The 9,145-nt window shown below is 46.4% G+C and overlaps 1 protein-coding gene across 1 annotated transcript in view; it reads right to left on the reverse strand.

Moving 5' to 3' along the window:
- Positions 1 to 9,145, reverse strand: part of CR2 (complement C3d receptor 2) — a 436,172-nt gene that overhangs the window by 247,217 nt on the left and 179,810 nt on the right. The gene's annotated exons all lie outside the window — the stretch shown is intronic.

Genomic DNA, 9,145 nt, shown 5'->3' on the forward strand with positions numbered 1-9,145 from the left:
AGACTTAGCATCTGCATTGAGATATGCAGTATGTATTAAATACACACCAGAATCTGAAGACTTAGGGGGGAAAAAAAGAATGTAAGAGCCATCTTATTAATAATTGTTTTATATTGGTCTTGTGTTGCTATGGTAATATTTTGAATATACTGGGTTAAGTAAAATGTATTTTCAAGATCGATTTCATTGTGCGTTTTGGAGTTTTTGTTGTTGTTTGGAGGTTTGGTTTGTTTGTTTCACTTTTTTAAATGTAGCTGCTATCAATTTAAAGCCACAGGAATAACTCATATTAGGTTTCTATCCAGCATTGCTGCTCTAGCTGAACCTGGACGATGAAGTCTTTGTACGCCACGTGAAGTTTATTCTTTATTTTGAAGGCAACGTGGAGCCGTCGAAAGGTCTCAAGTAGGGCTGCGACATCATCAGATTTGCATTGTAGAAAGTTCGCTTTGGCAGCAGCATGGAGCGTGGTTTGAAGGAGGAAGAAGTTAGGAGGTGATCACACTACTGAGGATAAGGGAAACGGGGGCCTGGAAAAAAGTGGCTTCACTGGAGATATATTGGGGAGATCAAATCAACTGGCATTTGTTCCTGGGTGTAATGATGACATATAGGAGAATGTCCTTATTCTTAGGAAATGCCTGCAGAAATGTTTAAGGATGAAGTGTCCTATTATCCACAATCCACTTTTAAATCCTGTATATTCACATGGAAACCTCATACCCGTACACACACTGCACATCTGTGAGAGCCTGGGGGTGGAAAGGCGAGTAACATGTTAGTATTATTATGAAAAATATGTGTATATAGCGAGACGAGGTGGGGAGAGAAAGCAAATGTGATATAAAATGTGAGTCATGGTGAATCTCGATGAAGGGTTCTACTAAATAGGGGATCATTTTACTCTTCATTTCATCTATCTGTATGTTTGAAATTGTTCAAAATAAAAAGATGGGGGGACATGAAAAAGCAGAAACCCTGAACATGCTGATTGGATGTAAGAGAAAGGGGAAGGAGCCGTCAAGAATGATTTTCTCATTTCTTGCTTGACAATGGAATGGACGAGGCTGTTCTTCTTGAGATGGAAACACAGGAGGAGAAATAGGACCGGGGGTGAGGATGAGTCCAGTGTGGAAAGTGGGCGCCTTGGGGACCCAATAGGTGGTGTCCACATCGAAGTTTCTGAGAGTTAACTGTTCTAGAGATGTAGCCCCGCATGTTCTGGAGTCTAGACAGTAATTGAAAGTATTGGAGAGCACTCTAGTATCAAGAGTGTATGGAGGGAATGAGAAGAGAAAGAGGCGTGAGGACAGACCCTGGGGAACACTGACGTTTAAGGGTCAGCAAAGGAGAAGGCTGTGGTAGACAGCCTCCAGGATGCCCCCCAGGACTGCCTTCTCATACTTGTAACAGTCTTTGTGACAAGCGCAGAGGTGACGGTGCGTCACTGCTGATATTGGATTATAAAAGACACTGTGGCTTTCATCTTGGCCACACATGCTCATTCTTCTTGGATCACTTGTTCCGGGGGAAGCCATCTGTCATGTCATGAGCAGCAGTATGCAGAAGTCCATGTGGTAAAGAACTGAAACTTCCTGCCAACAGCCATGTGAGGCAGCTTAGAAGAGTTGGAAGAAAATAGTCACGAATGAATGAATGAATGAATGAATGAATGAATGAATGAAAACTGCAACCTCATGAGAGATCTGGAGCTAGAACAACCCAGGTAAGCTGTTCCACCCAGTTGACCTGCTTCCAAACTCTGACCCTTAAGAAACTGTGAGATAATCAATGCTGTCTTAAGCTGCTAAATTTGGGTAATTTGTTATGCAACAACAGACAACCAACTAATACTGATGTCTCAGTGGAAACTTAGAAAGGTGGGCAAAGAGATCTGAGAACTTTGAAACTGGAGTAACAAGAAACCTGGGAAAGAGAATATTTCACAGAGAAAGGTCTGGTATACAGTGTCAAAACTCCACCAAGTGGAAGAGAAGTGGGATTTTCAACAAAGGGGTGGTTGGCAACCTTGGCTAAAGCAATCAGTAGAGTGTAGGAGGGCAGAAACCAGATGATAGCAGACTGCAGACTAAGTAATAATAAAAGCTGTAATTTTTCCATTGTCACAATTAATTGGGGGGGGGAAACCCTAGTGATAAGTATCATAATCCCCATTTCAGGGATGAGAAAGCCAAAGTCACGCTGCTACTATGTGGTAAAATCTGGCCCCCCTCCACAAGTGGATTGTTAAATAATTCTGTCTAACTATATTCATTACTCTTTCTGGGAAGAGCTCTGATAAATTCCATTTCAGTAACCTCATCCCATTTGCAGTGATGTTCTTGCATCCTTTATAATTTCGTGTCCCAGACGCTGCCCAGTGGGGATAGATGTCCCTTCGTCTAGTTCTGCCTAACTCAGCCTCCCTGCCTTAGGTAAGCCCTTGGGAAAAGAACTGACAAATTAAAGTGAGCGAAAAGCCATTCTCCCATTCATTCCACAGCTACTTTTTGAGCTTTTTGTAAGAGCCTCAGCTACCTGGCCAGCCTTCTGAGACATGGATGGGCTGCCAATGAGATGTTTTATAATATGAAGTCAGCACTCCACAAGCAAAAGAAAGTCTGCCTTATCTTCCTAAAGAGGGGGCCCCTACCCAAGGTTGAATAAAGCTCTGCATCAACAAACGAAGCAATCAGAGTAATCACTCCGCGGTGATTAATAGCAGTAACTCCTGGGTCTCATACACGGAGCTATAGCTATGTAGCTATTTCTAGCTCTGGCTCTGTTCTAATGTCTTTGACCTTCAGTCAATCAGTTTGCTTTCCTGGGACCCACACCGCCTCCCCCACTGAAAGGTTTCCTGAGAAAGGCTTGCCCTGTGAGAAGAACCCACCTCGGACCTGCTTGAGCTTTATCAAGTGACCATGTGGCATTGTGGTCAATCTCCCTAGCTTGGGACTCAGACAGGCCTCCACGGGGAGTCCAGCTCTGGCGTTATCTATGTGATCTTGAGTGGGTTACACTTTTAACTTTGATCATTTCCAGGTTCCTTACCTGGAAAAAAAATGGGGATAATATTTACCTCATAGCATCCCCAGAAGTATAGCAGGGAGAAAAAAATTGCATGTAAAAATATGACTGCCAAGCTTCTTCATTCTAGGGTGGGGCAGGATTCATCTCAGAGATGCTTGGCTCATTTGTTGAGGAAAATGCTTCAGTAAACTTGTGTGGCTAAGAAAAGCAGCTGAGCACCCTCATGTTCACCTGTTTCAGTTTCTTCTCTGACCCCAGATTGAGAATAGCCCAGAATGGACACATTTGTTCAAGAGAGCTGAATGTCTTTGTGTAACAAAGTAATAGGAAACTGCTGTTTCCGGGGAGGGGTGGGGAACAGTAGAGAGATGGAAGAGAAGGTATCTTAGTGGGGAAAAATGGCCGTAGGCAGGGCTCTGGACAGCAGGACAGCCCCAGGGAGGGCATGAGGTGAGGGAGGTGGGGAGCGTAGGTGTGGGCACTTCTAGCTGTTGCTTGCTCTAAGTGCTGCTACAGCTACCTTATCTAGCTTCTGACCTCCAGTGAAAGTCTTCCACACAAAACGGCCCCATGTTCTTAGGGTTTTAGGGATAGAAGGAAGGAAGGAAGGTGCTCAGCTTGCTATGAGTAAGAGTGACGGGTCAAGAGAATGGCATTGTCACGAGGCAGATAGAAGAGGTTAAATTCAGCCAGAACAGGAATTCATAAGGAAACGCGATCGTGAGAATGTCAGCCTCGGGTGCCTGGGTGGCTCAGTTGGTTAAGCATCTGCCTTCGGCTCAGGTCATGATCCCAGAGTCTCGGGATCAAGAGCCCCACATCGGGCTCCCTGCTCAGCAGGGAGTCTGCTTCTCCCTCTACCTCTCCCCCCTGTTTATGCCCTCGCTCTCTCTCTCATGCTCTCTTTCTCTCTCAAAGAAATAAAATATTTTTTTAAAAATTAAGAAAAGATAATGTCAGCCCATCCCCCAAGAATCCTTGAGAATCTTGGGGCGAACACAGACATCCCACAAAATCTGGTATGGGGACTGGGCCTATTTCAAAAACACATGATCCAGGATAGCTGGTAAAAATCAGGTTACATTAGAATTAAGTGAGAGAAGGTACATAAAGCATAATTAGCTCAGAGCCCAGCCCGTGATATGTACTGAATTATGGGTAACTTCTTATTATGATTTAGTGTGCAATTTCCTCTTTTCTTCACCCTTTCGAACTTCAAGGGCTCACAATCTACTTGGAAATGATGATATAGTCATTCATTCATTCTACCAACATTTATCAAATTCCTTCTGTGTATCAGGTAAGTTAAATAATTTCAGGCAGTGGTGGTCATCACAGCTAATGTCACTCAGGGCTCAGGATGGGCCACGTACTGTGCTCTGGCCTCACCTGGCTCACCTGGTGTGTTTCATTTGATCCTCACAACACTCCTGGGGAGAAACAGTTGCATTCCCACTTTACAAATGACCAGGCTGAGGCACAGTAGAGTTAAATGACTAGCTCAGACGACACAGCTGGCCTGTGGGGGAGCCAACGTTTGAACACAGGCAGTTGGATTTCAGTGGACTCTTTTTTAAATTTTTAAAAATATTTTACTTATTTATTTGCAAGAGAGAGAGCGCGCGCACAAGCGGGGGGTGGGGAGGGGCAGAGGAAGAGGGAGAAGCAGACTTGCCGCTGAGCGGGGAGCCCGCCAAGGGCCTCGAACCCAGGATCATGACCTGAGCTAAAGGCAGATGCTTATAACTGACTGAGCCACCCGGGCGCCCCATTCAGTGGACTCTTTTAAGCTCCAGGCTTCGCTGTTTTTTTGAATGCAACTACTTGTGAGTTACGGCCTATAGAAGGGGAGGGATCATCACGGAAGGGTCCTGGGGAGGTAAACCTACAAGCATGGGCAGGATTGTCTTGCTTCCTTTCTCCTCATCTCTCCCACTCCCTTTCTAGTTCTGAGCTCTCAAGATGGGGGTGACATCGGGATCCCAACACTTACCTGTGTTCAGAGCTGCTCATCAGCTGGTTTGAGTAGAAAGGGGAAGGAGGAAAAGAAAGAGAAGGAAAAGACCCATTAAAGCAACCAGTAGACAATTAGAAGCTCACTATTTTGCCATAATGCAGCACAACAGCAATAAATAAATCAATCACTTGGGGGGTGGGGAATGACTTTCCTATAATCAGCTATTAAAGTCTTGTACCACTAATTAGTCTATTAATTAGAACTGTTCTCGTCCTTCCACATGTTATCGGCCTGCCACGGCAAAGAAAACTCAGCCCCAGGGGCAGGAGATAAGAGAAGCAAGAAAGACGGAAGTAGCAGATTCAAACAGCTGGGCATGTGTGTGTTTTAAAAGCAGGGCTCTTAGTGCCCCGGGCAAATCCACCTGCTAGTAGGAAAGGAACATTTATCAAAAACCAAAGGGCTGTTGTCTTCGTTGAGCAGAAAAGGAAGAAACGATTTAATCTTTAAAGAGAAAAACTACCATAACGCCACAAGGGGATCTGGGAAAGGCAGTTCCCCTGGGTGTCCCCTGGGGCACTGGACACGGGGAGAAGCGCACACGCTTAGTGCAAAGGCAGCGTTTCAACTGATGGCGTTTCTACCTGGCACCAGGTGTTGAGGATGTTTTGCAGAGCTCCCAGAGCACAGCCCTCTATGCACTGAGGCTGTAGCACACTCAGCTTGGGGAACCGACACATACTGAGTCCCTACTACGTGCCAGCCACCACCTCTACTCTTTACGTTGGCAACAGCTTGTTGGGTGATTTCACCGGCATTCTTAGGGCGCCCTAGAGTTATTTCTGGGAGTTCTCAAAAAGGAGCCCCATAGGGAGCCCTCACAGCTGTGGTCATCAAAACATGGCGGCTCGGCTCTTCCTCTCCTGTTCTCTCAGTGGTCCACGCCCCCTGCCCACCGAGAGCTTGGAAAAGCCTCTCATCACGGAGGCTGACTCGAAAGGCCCAGAAACTCACAAGTCCTTCTCGCTCGAACAGTTCAAACAGCCTCTGAGCTCCACAGCTCTCTCCATGTCCCCAGGAGGGGCACAGCAGGGAGGACTGTGGCCTTCAGACTCCTTCCTTCCCTTTTCCAACGCCTTTGCTCCCCTCCACCCTCCCCTAGTTACCAAACTGACATGCCCGTGCACTCAAATGAAAACTAGCAGACACAGGGTGGGGTGTCGGAGGCAGGTGTCTCCACTAGCTACAGCCCACCAGCAGCTGTTGGGTTATCTTGTTGAATCCTTAGAACAACCGTGTGACAAGCTATTATCAATCCCATTTTGCAGAATGGGGGACCCGTGGCTCAGAGAGGTGAAATCATTCGGCCAGTCTTCCACATGCGGTGACAAAGCACTTAGCAAGAGTTCAGTAAATATTTGCTGACGGACAGAATTGGAAACATGGAGGTAATGGAAGAGCTCCAGTTTGGGGGGACCTCAGAGCTCTCAGGGGTCCAACTATGTGGTAAAAGGGGGCTGTCAAGTGAGATAACCCTCCAAAGTGGCAGAAGAGCCAGAGATAGGGAGTATAGGGTCAGCCTCAAGGTCATTTGCTCCCTACCCCACTCCTTCCTGCCCTAATACCTGTCGTTTCGGAGTTCGCTTTCTACCAACAAGGCATCACCCCTCCCTCCCAAAGAAACGCCTTCAGAAATGGTAAGTGGTGACATTTTCTAGCTGCATGATCCTCGGGATGTCAATATGAATGTGTCCCAACACTGCTTTCTACTTTGGGGGTGGGAGGGAAGGGCAGTGGTGATGTATGCATGGGGAAAGCCTGGGCTTGGGAGCCAGTGACCAGTCTCCGTTCCCTGACGACTAACTGGGTGACCTCAGGCAAATTGCTTTGCATTTGCTACCTTCAGTTTCTTCATACGCAAAATGGGAAATGTCAGCTGCCTACCCCCAAATGTTATTGTGAGGATCAAGTGAAGTAATACAACCCTACTATTATATATAGAGAGAGAACTTCACAATTACAAAGTACTTCCATATATATCTCTGGCAACCTTCAGATCCTCAGCCCTGAGTATTATTATCCTTATTTTTCAGTTGAGGAACTCAAAGACTCAGAAAGATTGCAATTCACTAAAAACAGTGAGTAGTGCTATTATTCAAAAGCAGGATGCCTGGACCTACCATGCCTCACTTTCAGAGAGGGCAGCGCCACTGCATTTGCCCCAGAGTCTCTCATCTGGGGTGTGCATCACGTTTAAAGCTTTCATTCATTCATTCAATTTCATTTCATTCATTCAATTCGTTGCGTTTCTACCTGGCACTAGGTATTGAGGATGCTTTGCAGAGCTCCCAGTGTGGCAGAGAAAGCAGACATCATATAAGTGAGGGACAATACTGTGTAGTGAATGTTAGAGCACTAGAAGAACAGGTGACATAGGAGGAGACCATAGGGAAATCTGAAGAGTGAGTAAGGCATAGCCTCATAAAAAATCAGAGAAGGGCATTCTCAGCTCAAGGGCGTGGTGTTTTGGATGACTAAAGCATAAAGGGTAAGAGAAAAGTGACGAGAGAGGAGGCCGGCGGGTCAGCTGAGCTCAGATTATAGAGGTCTGGCAAGTGGGTGAAGGAGTTTGGACCTCATCCTTGGTACAATGCGGAGCTACCTAAGGGTTTGGTTTTTTGTTTTGTTTTGTTTTTTGTTTTGTTTGCAACCTAAGATCTTAAGCAGGGAAATGACTGAGATCGTTGGAAGATTTTTCTGGCTGGGATGTGGAGACTGGATCTGAGCCTGGCAAGACTGGAGGCAGGCAGAGCAGATAGATGGAGAAAAATACAGAAATTCAGGCAAGAAATAATGGTGATCTGAGCTCCAGATGGGGTCATGGGGATGGAGACAGGGGCGACCTTTGAAATAGATTTAGGAAGTAAAACCAAGAAGTGGTGATTGATGGGCAATGTGCATGGAGAGAGGGAAGTGAGAGGGAAGAGTCAAGGATGACATTAGCTCATGCAACTGCTGGGTGATGGTTTCCCTTATTGGATAAGGGGACTCTGGGGGTAGAATATCTGCTTTCTATCGGGTGTATTCTGCATGAACTTGTATCCCAACTTCGCCAGGGACCTCTAAATTATGGCCGTCTTGCCCAGAGAGGAGGAATGGATGAAAAGATCCTGCTACCTTGAGAATGCCGTTTGCCAGGCACCGAGGTGTGCACGTGGTGACTGTATGTTGGAGGTGCAGCATCAGAGAGGAGGAGAGGCATTGAGTTCCTTTGGGGCAAAAGGATTCATCTCCTGGTCTCCTATGAGCCTGCTATTCCCTCCATGCAACTTCCTTTTCTTTGGTTTTAAAGAGCTGTTTGTCAAGGGCATACCATATAATGCACATTAGTAGTTGCTGAGGGGGAAGCTGATCTCAAAAGAGTTTATTATCTAGAAGGACCAATAAAACAACCAACCAAAAATAATTACAGTTCCATGTGTATAGTGTTAATAGCCATAAATGGCATAAAGAACAAGCTCCCAGAAAACCCAGGTTGCAGATGGCACTTCTGAATGGGAAAGTCAGAAGGAAGAGGCCTCTGGGTGGGTCTTACAGGAAAGATGTAATTTCTACAGGCAGAAGTGTGAGCTTGGGGTACAAAGGAGATCTTCTGAAGGAGGGAACACCATGATTAAAGATGGCAGCGGGTACAGGTAATCACCTGCTCAGCCTCCTCCTGTCTTAGGGTATCTGCAGACACAGTTCTTAAACTGGGGTCCATGGCGCTTTGAGAAGTCTGAGAATGCCCAACTATGCAAAATTGTGTTTATGAATGCACGTGGACTTTACCGGAGAAAGGGCCCACGGCTCTCCTCCAATTCTCAGAAGGGTCTGGATCTGAGAAAAGGTTAGCAAACAGCACTCCAATTCTCCCGAATTAGAATTTACAGGTGGGCTGGAGGCGCGCGCGCGCGTGCGCGCGCACATGTGTGTGTGTCTGTGTGTGTCTGTGTGTTAGACAAGCTCCGTTGGGAATTGACCGGTGCATACCTGGGATCTTTCTCGATAGGCCCAAGGAGGTCTTGGAATGCTAGCCTCATGAGCTTCCTGCCCTTTGCCCACCCTGACCCCCCACCCCCTCTCTACAAGAGTAGTCACCACCTGCACCACAGT

Source organism: Leptonychotes weddellii, chromosome 6, assembly GCF_054177405.1.
Source record: "Leptonychotes weddellii isolate Sample4059 chromosome 6, ASM5417740v2, whole genome shotgun sequence".
In the NCBI taxonomy this organism is placed as follows: domain Eukaryota; kingdom Metazoa; phylum Chordata; class Mammalia; order Carnivora; family Phocidae; genus Leptonychotes; species Leptonychotes weddellii.